The sequence below is a fragment of the Vipera berus genome (genome assembly GCF_964194415.1).
Source record: "Vipera berus genome assembly, chromosome: 16".
NCBI lineage: Eukaryota > Metazoa > Chordata > Lepidosauria > Squamata > Viperidae > Vipera > Vipera berus.
Window position 1 is genome coordinate 1,166,633 of NC_138219.1, and position 9,449 is coordinate 1,176,081.

The window sequence follows — 9,449 nt, forward strand, 5'->3', positions numbered from 1 at the left end:
AAATGTCACACACACACACACACACACACACGGCATTGCAGCTGTCATAAATTCATGCTGGTTGTCAAGCACCTGAATTCCGATCATGTTACGTGGGTGAGGCTGCAGCAATCACAAGACTTGTGAGTTTCTTCTCCCGGTGTGTTGCAATTTCAAATGGTTGCTAAATGAATGGTTGTAAGTCAAGGACTACCTGTACTTAAGAAGCATGTGCGACAAAGCAAGAGCCAAATATAAACGGGAAACCCAAGAAACCTGACTGGCTGGAGGCGATGATATCCTGAAAAACTGATGAAATGTATACAAAACAAAAGGCCCTGAAGCAGCCTGTGGAACTTGTTATAGAGTTAATTACATTTGCTGTTATTCTTTCCTTATCTCAACCGTTTAATTTTTTAAAAAATTGGCTTATTATTTTGTACTCTATTTCTTTGCTTCGTAGAATGCAGTTCCCCATGGAAGATCAAAACAGGACGGCCTCAGTTCTATGCTGGTAGGCAAGACTCAACAAGAGGCAGCACTGGCTGACCTGGTCTGGACTGGGACGCTAAGCAGGGCTGGGCATGGTTAGTTTTGGATGGTGCTGGAGTGGAAGGGAGCAACTGCTCTTGTGCTGCTGCCCGGAGAAGGGCACGGCCCTCTCCGGAGATCCTTCCTGCGATGCTGGGCTAGAGGACATGGGCCTTCCAGGACTGGCTCTCAATTTCTGGGACTTCAGCAGGAAATACTCAGATGAATATTTTACACTGTCTCTCATTTTTAATAAAACGGACCAAGTGATCTCAAATCTCTGTTGTCCTGTGGAAGAACAGAATGTCTCCTCCTGAAGGGCCATCAGGTCTACTGGCCAGGCGAAGGCTTGGATGATCCTAAAGAGGCTGTAGACCTTCTGGCCACTCTATAGCAGGCAATGAAGTCTCCACATCTCAGAGAATCTGCTGCTGCAGAGAGAGGGAGAGGAGACGCTGGGGACAAATTCTTGGAAGAACCACCACCACCACCACCACCTCCTCCTCCTCCTCCTCCCCCTTGCTTCTGGTTAGGGAGACTGCCTTGCATTTATCTTGCCTGCAGTGTGCTAAGAAGACAACAGCAACAGTAAACAAGCCTGACAAGATGGTGTCCACAATGGTGTGAACATGGTGGAAAGTCAGCCTTGGGCGAAAGGGGTGGCTATAGAAATGTGATTAAGAACAAGTAAAATGAAATCTTGCATTCAAACCTATCCTTTGTAGGGATCTTAGAAAGTTCAAGTTCACTGTCTTTGCCTACTTTCAGAAGCTACACCTGAGCATCCAATAGCTGAGCAGCCTCTCCAATTAATGAGCAGGAATCGCTTTAGTTGAGTGCCGGCCTCGGGAACTTTAAGACATGTAGACTTCACTTCCCAGAATTTCTCAACTAGCATAGCTGGCTGGAGAATTCTGGGAGTTGCAGTCCACACATCTTAAGAGTACCCAAGGTTGGAAACACTGCTGTGGTTGATTACGCAACTTGTGTCTTTGGATTTCTGGCTGTTGCTGCCCAGGAATTCAGGCCAACGATGATGCAAAGGGCACAACATCCAACAGGCCTATAAAGAGGAGTCAGACTGGTCCTCCTTCTTTGTCCCCTCAGCTTCATTCTCTACCAAAACCCAGCTGGTGAACTGGGCGCCCAACATCCTTAAGTGGGAAGACATTCTTGAGACACCACCCAATGCAGACAGAACTTGGCATGGGCTTTCCCAGGAGAACAGCAGCACTTCAAGGCTGAGCTGGTGGAATAGCGACTTGATCGAGCAGCTCCTTTGCAAAGAAAGCAGAGAAGCTGATTGGCATCCAGGTCATTAGGATCTAAAAAGTGTTGAAGACATCAGCTCCCTGACCAAGAAGCTCTCCACAGAGTCTGATGGGTGACTCGCCCTAACTGGTTGCAACTGGAATGACTCCATGCTTCCGTGTGACCTTTACACTGGAGACTGACCACGGGCTGGCACCAATAACCCAAAGCTCCCCCTGAGACAATTTCAGGCTTGGACCACAGGGTTCGGAGTCACCTGGGAGCTATCAACATCCATCAGCCCCTTCAGCAGTGGAAGATTTAGTGTCTGGTACCAAATTTTACAATCTAGGCAGCAGATGCAAATCTCGGTAAGGCAAGGCAGTACAGAAATAGGATCACTTGATCAGATTTGATCTGTAGGATGGGAGAAGAGTTTTATGGCAAGCAGAAAAAAGTATAGTTCACAGGTGCAGAATTTATGGCTGCCAAAAGTGACCAAGCCCTTCATTTTTTCTTTTTATTCCAAGGAAGCCAACAGAGAGACGGCGTCCAAAGCTAAACAAGCCCTCAAAAGAGGAGGGGCTGAACAGGAGTCCCTGCATGTAGGTGGGCTGCCTCTCTAATGAACGGATGGACGGATGGACGGAGCTATGCCTCTGAAGAACCAGTGGCTTTTCTTTCTTCAGAGCTACAAGGGGAGAAACCCAAACCCTGGCAATCCAGGTTTTAAGGGGGGAAAAGGAACGAGGTAGCATTACTGTGGTTTTATTATACCACATCCAGATTTGCTAATGTTGTGGATGGTTTTGTTGAAACTGTTCAGAGATTCCTCTTCCTGCATTCCTCTTGTGAAGACTTCTGAACCATATTGCCTGTCACTAGCTAGATAAAGAAAGCCGGGCTGGGGAAGGCCCCGCTGGAGTTTGTCCTCCACATCTCCTGGCTGGGCAACAATTTTAGGACTTAAATAAGTTACTCTCCAGCTTCCCAGCATGAAGCCACTGCGTGATTTGCATGCCTCTGACTTACCATATTTTGGGGCTGCAGCTACTACTGTTTTTAAAGCATGAATTCTAAAGCATTGCAACATTACGCAAATCCAGCCAACTGTGGCTTATTCACTAAACTGTGATTAAGCAAACTGATGTGGGAAGCCAGAGACTGTTCTTTTTTGGGCACCGTGATTTACTTTTAGCCTGTTCTTCTGTCTACACCCTATTTAAAACTGAACAACTGAAAAGGGAATTAAACCAACAAAAGGTAAACAGTTAAAACTGAACGGAAACATTAAAAAAGAGAAAATTATAGCTCACCATAAAAACAAAATAGTGAACAGCAGCAACAAGCACCAAACATCAGCACCCCAAAAGGCGAAATCGAAACCGCAGGCATAGCCAAGGATCCCAAACTATGGTTTCCCACAGCCACCTGCAGAGTTGGGACGATGAGCACTTTGTGCTTGTCAAGGACCGGCTAAGCCAGATTTGGGTTCACCCCCAGCCTGCGGCCCCCCTCCCACCCCCGGGCAGCCCTGCCAGTCTGTCTCCATTGCCCAGACTGGAAAGGCAGTTCCCCCCTCCCCAAAGGGAACCTTTCCGGACACCAGAAGAGATGATCCTTCAGCCAGTGGCAGTTAGGAGAAAAGGCAGGGACAAGGCCAAAGGTTTTCATCGGGAGGGAAGAAGAGAGGAGCACGTAAGGGGGTTCTCCTGTGGATACAAATAAGTGGGAGATTTACGTCTTTCTGAGCTCGTTTTCCCCTCCCTCTTTGCCCTTCAGAGCAGAAGGCGGCAGGCATCACTGAGAGCTCTGCCCTCCATAAGGGAGTTTCAAAACCAGGCATGACAGCATTGCAAATGGTCAAAATGCAACTAATGGAGTTGAGAAAGAGGAAGAGCAGAGCCAGCCCAAGAGCCTGCCCGGAGGAGGGGCGCAAGGAGGGTGCAGCGAGAGCTTCTGCACCCACCTGCAGCAGCGGTGGCTGGCTTTGCCGAAAGCGCCCACAGGCTCTGCCCACCCTCCAGGAAGATGGCAGCTGGGCTCTCTCCCGGCCAGGCGGGGAGGGGAGAGGACTGCCACAATACTGAAAGCGACAACTGGGCAAGCCTGAAGCAAGGCAGCGGGTGCAAATGGTATGTGTGCCTGTAAAACACACCCATACAAGGAGCTGGCCCAGGTGTTTGGGCCCTCCGAGGCTGCTGCTCCGGCCCAGTCAGCCGAGACAGACGTGGGAGGGGAGGCTGCAGGCGGAAGGGCCAACCGTAGCCCTCAAGACGTGGGGCAGGGATGGGGCTACAATGGCAGGAGACGTCTAACCCAAAGATGGGCAAGGATTTCTCTCCCCCTCAAGCCTTTACGCCAGTCCCTGAAATGGTCCAAACTGCACCAAAATCTCCTTCTTGCGCATCAACCAAATGTTCCTTCCTTCCTTTCCTATCTGGGGGCTATATCTGAAAATTCAGCACCAGCCAGCACAAAGCTCCGGTAGCCCCAACCAACAGGGAAGCCTGAAAATGGGGCACTTACAAAGCCTTTCAAAACAGGCAATTTAAACGTGTATTTCAAGGAAGAGACCAAAAGGATACAGGAGACGCCTCGTTTTGCGGATCCACAGCCAACGGCAAAACCATTCAGCGCCCCTAGAAGGAGATTTCTCCCTTCCTGGGAAGACGCTGACCCAAATTTAGGGGTGAGCAACCAAAAGAACGCCCATCTCTCCATGCCCATCGCCGGCCTGGTATTCAGCAATTCTCTCAGCAACTGAAGTGACCGTTCCCATGGCACAGAGGACTACAGATTGTTCAGGTGCTGCAGAAACTCTCGACTTACATAACCAGAATAAATGGTGCATGCCGGCCACATCAAGCCATGGTCAATATGCAGCAATCAGACATTCAGCGTCCTCCTCCTCTGACCATTCGGATTAAAGGTAAAGGTAAAGGTTCCCCCGCACATGCGTGCTAGTCGTTTCCGACACTAGGGGCCGGTGCTCATCTCCGTTTCAATTCGGATTAGCCCTCCTCAACGACACTCTAGAGGCGCAGCCCAGAAGACGACAGCTGCAGGTTCCAGGCAGAAGACTCGCAAAAAGTGCAACATGGGCTGTATTGACACAACATGTTTCAGTGGCTTAATGGGAGGACCGGTGGCTGCACTCCCACGTGCTCAGCGTGGCTAATTTTAATCCTGTGCAATTTGGTGTGAAGTGCCTCCTTGCCCGGCTGAGGGCTCGGCATACGGAGTTCATTCAGGAACCAAGCTAAACGAGTTGTGGGAACCCAGCTGTGGAAACAAGAACCCATCCTGGGTCCTGTGTGAGCGTGCACACACAGCTGTGGCAACGTACACAAAAAGGTGAAATCAAAACCACTGTGGCAGTCAGTCAGTCATATTTCACTTATCCCACACAAGAGCAAAGGCCCCCGCCACTTGTGGGCCTCATTCACAACCACCTCCTTGACCCCTTCAGCTGCCGAACCTGCCTCCCTCCCTCCCCCTTCCATCCGTCCGTCCCAGGTTCCCTGCCCCAAAACAAGCTTTTCCCAGCCCAGGGCTTGCCTGCCGACTCCTGCCAATGATGCAAGTCTGACCAGCCTACTTGGCGTGTTCACGGGGTGGGCCAAGCGGCGACTCTCACCCAGGCACGAGAGCCTTCACAGCTGGCAGACCAGACGCTGCCCGTTGCCTGCCAGAGACCCACTGCCAAGGAGGCAGCAAGCGAGGTCTGAAATGCTGGCAGACGAGGAGCCGATTGCCCCCCTGTCCAACTCAGGGGACACTTCCAGAAAGTGGAAGACCCAACCCAGTGGCTGGTTTCACAACAGGCTTACGCATAATAAATTTGGCCATGGTTTAGGGAAATAATCCAACAGGAATAAACTGGCCAATTCTGCAAGACATTCTAACCTAAAATGGCATTGCCCAGTGGCGATTCAGTCCCCGTGTCTGCATGGCACCCAAAACCAGCAACCCAACTAGCCTGGCATGTCAGACCAACCGGGGTGTTCTTTACATAGACCAATGTCACCCAAACTCAGGGAAATTCAATTTGAGAAAAATTATCTTATCCACGGATATACATAACAACCAAGAGAGGCAGCTTCAAAGAATCATCACATTCAGCAAGAGAGTGACCAAATACACACAACCAGGCAGGGAAGTGGTTAGAGAGCAACTTGCAATTCTGCGAGAACCTGGATGCGTTCACATCAGAGGCTGAGTTCAGACAGCACGCTTATCACCCCCAGCTGATTGAGGCACCATTTACTCAATTAACCCAATTTTGGGTTGACATACAGAAGAATGATAAATTAACCACAATGGCTGTATCGCTGTGTCAAAAAAGAACCCACCAAGATAAAAACCGAGAAATGTTAACTTATTGTGGGAATGCAGTCAAATTGGTTCAAAGACTGAGCCATGGGTTAACTACAGCTTTTTCAACAAACCATCATACCAAAGGATAAATAATAACTCATCAGATATATGCCACAATTCTCAAACACATTAAGATAAACCAACCGCATTATAGTCTGGCGTACGGCGTGAATGAAACACAGCTGTCACATCCCATCATTCACAACTTAGCACACCAAACCAGTTACCGTTCATCCAGCGGCTCCTGGCTCAGGGGCTCAGCCAGGGTGGTTTATTCGGGAAAATCGGGGTTGAGCAGCGCCCGTCCTAGAAGGCGCCGCCCGCCCGCGCAGCTCCCTTCGCAGAGCAGCCATGCAGAAGACGCGCAAAGCCACCCGCGGCCAAAACTCCCGCCGGCCTGGGGGGGGGGCGGCGTTACATCTGCACTCTACCGGCGGGAGCCTTTTCTGCTCCGGGACCTCGACAGGCCAGGCGCGGGATCGGAAGCCGCCGCCGCCGCCCCACCACGGCCGGCCGAAGGCTCCCCGCCCGCCCGCCCCCAAAGCCCCTCCCGCCCGGGGCCGCGGCCCTCCCCGCGGCTGCCCCGCTGGAGGCGAGGGGCCCGGGGGGCCGGAGGGCCTGGGCCGGTGGGCTAAGGAGCCCGGAGGGGTCCGCCAGCCGAAGCGCCCCCCCGCGGCGCCCTCCGCCCCCCCCGGTCCTCCCCAGCAGCGGCGGGGGGGCTGCTTCCGCGGACCCCCCCCGGCAGCGCCACGCTCGGGAGGCCGCCAAGGGCGCGCCGCTGCCCGGCCCCGCCGCGGAGGCTGGTGGCGGCGCTGGAGGGACCGGCCCGCTTCCCCTGCCCGGCTCCGGCGGGCGCTGCTCACCTGCGGGCCCCGGCCAGGCGCCGGGCGGCCCCCTCCTCCTCCTCCTCCTCCTCAAGGCTCGGGCGGCGGGCTCCGCATCGGCGGCTCCGGCCCGGCTCGGCGCTGCTCTGCCTGCCTCCCGCGCTGGCTGCTCCGAGGCCGCCGCGCCGCTCAGCCCCTCCGGCAGCCAGCAGGGCGAGCCAGGCGGGCCGAGGCGGCGGGGCAGCTGCGGCGGGGACCAATCGCCGGGCCGCCGCCGCCTCCTCCCGCCCCGCCCGGATCCCTCCGCCCGGCGCAGAGCCACCCTCCGGCCGAGCCCCCCGCCGCCCCCTCCCCGGCCGGCCCCGCTCTAGCCCTGCGGGGGGCGGCGGAGCGCGGACGGGGGCGGCCCTGGGGGTCGGGCGGGCGAGCCGGGGCGACGCAGGAGCGGCGGGGCGCCGGGCGGGGCCAGGCGTGGGCCGAGGCAGCGGGCGGGCCCCGGGGAGCCTTGGGCCCCGAGAGGCTCCGGCCCCGCCGCCCACCCCGGGTCGACTGCGCTTCTCCGGCCGCGGAGCCAAACTCCGGGCTGAACCGGCGGCAGCAGTTCGGGTGTCACGTTGTATCAGGCCAGCCCTGCTTTCTGGGGCGAACCGACCTCGAAGCGATGCGGGCCGAGCAGGGCGGCCGCGTTCGGGCGACGCGTGCAGCGCAAGCGCGCGAACCGGGTTGTGAGAACGCGACCGGGGCGCGGACTACATTGCGCGCGCGGCGGAGGGACACGGTGTTTACGAGAGGCGGCTGCGAAGCCTCCGAGAGGGGAGGGCGGATCTAGCCGGGCCCTCGGCGGAGGAAGACCCGCTCTGCCCCCTCGCGCCCGGCCGACGACGGTGCACGGCCCCGCCCCCGCGGCGTTGGCGTCACGCGTGCGTCACCGTCTCCTGGGCGACCAGACGGCGCGCGGCCTACGCCCCCTCGCGGGAGACGGCGGCCACGCCCTCCCGGCTCCTCCCCTTGGGGACGCGCCTGCGCGTGGGCCGCGCGATGCCAGGCAGACGAGCGGGGGCGGGCGGCGCGTGGCTGAGCGGCGAAGCCCGGGACTGAGGAGTCGTGGGGAAGGGAGCCTTCCGAGCCCGTGTTTAAAAGCCTCTTCTGCTTTGCAAAGAAATGCTTCCTTCTCTTCCCTGTCTGTCTGCCCAGTGGGGTGCCTCCCTCCCGTGCACGGGTTACAGCGGGAACGTCGGGAGCCCTTAAACGTCGCCTTATAAGATCACTTTGTTTCCCTTTTTCCAGCTCTGCAAATTTCTTGGCTATAGTAGCAGGGCTAATGGGTGCAGTGGCTACATTTTGTGAAATAAAAGCACTGTATTAATTCGTTTATTTGTTTTACAAAATCTAGCGACTACCGCCATCTTTTTACTTGGGTGCTGAGCAACAAGCCAAACGGGACGGGAGGTTTGGGTTAGCCCGGTGTGCGAATTCACCCAGAGGGAGCCGAAGGTAGCGGCCAGGAGGAGTTTCTCACGAGGAGGAACGGCGCTCCTGCTCCGAGTCAGCTGCTCGCACCCAGAAGCGCTTCCTTGCTTTCTTTTTAGATGTCTTTCCATCCGATAAATACCGCCGTCTCTTCCCGCGTCTCTGGAGGCTGCGATCGCCTCGGATTACTGGAAAATTTCAGCTCTCCTCTCCTGACTCTGAACTGGTCTTCTCCAGCTGTTTCCCACCTTCGGAACAAAAGCCTTCTGCCTTCTCAACTAGACAAAACTGAACAAAGCAGTCCGGCTCCATCCTGGCCCGAGGTTCTCCCTCATTCTTGTGCTGGCTCACTTGGGAAGAGACTCACCTGGGTCCACCTGGGTCAGGAGAGGCAGAACTTTAGACAAAGCTGTCCTGGGGGTCCTCAAGTATCAAGATAGTGCAAGCGACCTAAAATTTGACTTCTAGACGTGCATCTCCCCACCTTATTTATTTATTGGATTGCCCAGACTGTTCAGGCGGCCAGCGACCCTGTCCTTCCCCCCTTCCCCCAATTAGTCTTGATGTCCTACCCAGAACAGAGTGGAACCCTTGCTACCGCCCAAGTTCTCAGTCTTTGCAAGAGGGCAAATGAATGCCATTCCCCTCCTCAGACCGCTGCTCTTTCCTCGCAGACTTCCCATCCACGGTCAGCAGACCTCAAGGCTATTTTTGGCCTGCTTAATTGTAGGGGGGGAATCCATCGGCACCCAGGACAGACGCCTTTAGAGAGAAGCTGGGAGAAAACTGCTTTCTCCATCATCAGAGTCCTCTGCATACAGCAGCAGCCATCAGTGGAGAACTGTGAGGTCGCAGCACTTCCAAAGGCTTGAGAGACAATAAATATGTTAAAAATAAATAAAATAAAAAAAATAAAAATATTGGGGGGGGGCCTTAACAAGATCTTCTTTGTCTCCTGCTTTTGGGGAGATTCTGATTGATTAATTTCTCTCTGTCGATCTATCTGACCTTCCT

The 9,449-nt window shown here is 55.0% G+C and overlaps 1 protein-coding gene across 5 annotated transcripts in view; it reads right to left on the reverse strand.

The window, feature by feature from the left end:
• The window catches only part of MEF2D (myocyte enhancer factor 2D), an 82,284-nt gene extending 74,903 nt beyond the window's left edge, over positions 1–7,381 (reverse strand). For 3 of the 5 annotated variants that reach the window (XM_081340344.1, XM_081340343.1, XM_081340339.1), the window contains exon 1: positions 7,005–7,380. The gene's annotated coding sequence lies outside the window, so the exon portion shown is untranslated. Of the gene's footprint in view, positions 1–7,004 lie in introns of all 5 variants that reach the window. The other 2 variants (XM_081340342.1, XM_081340345.1) reach the window with 2 other exon arrangements.
• Positions 7,382–9,449: the final 2,068 nt, after the last annotated feature.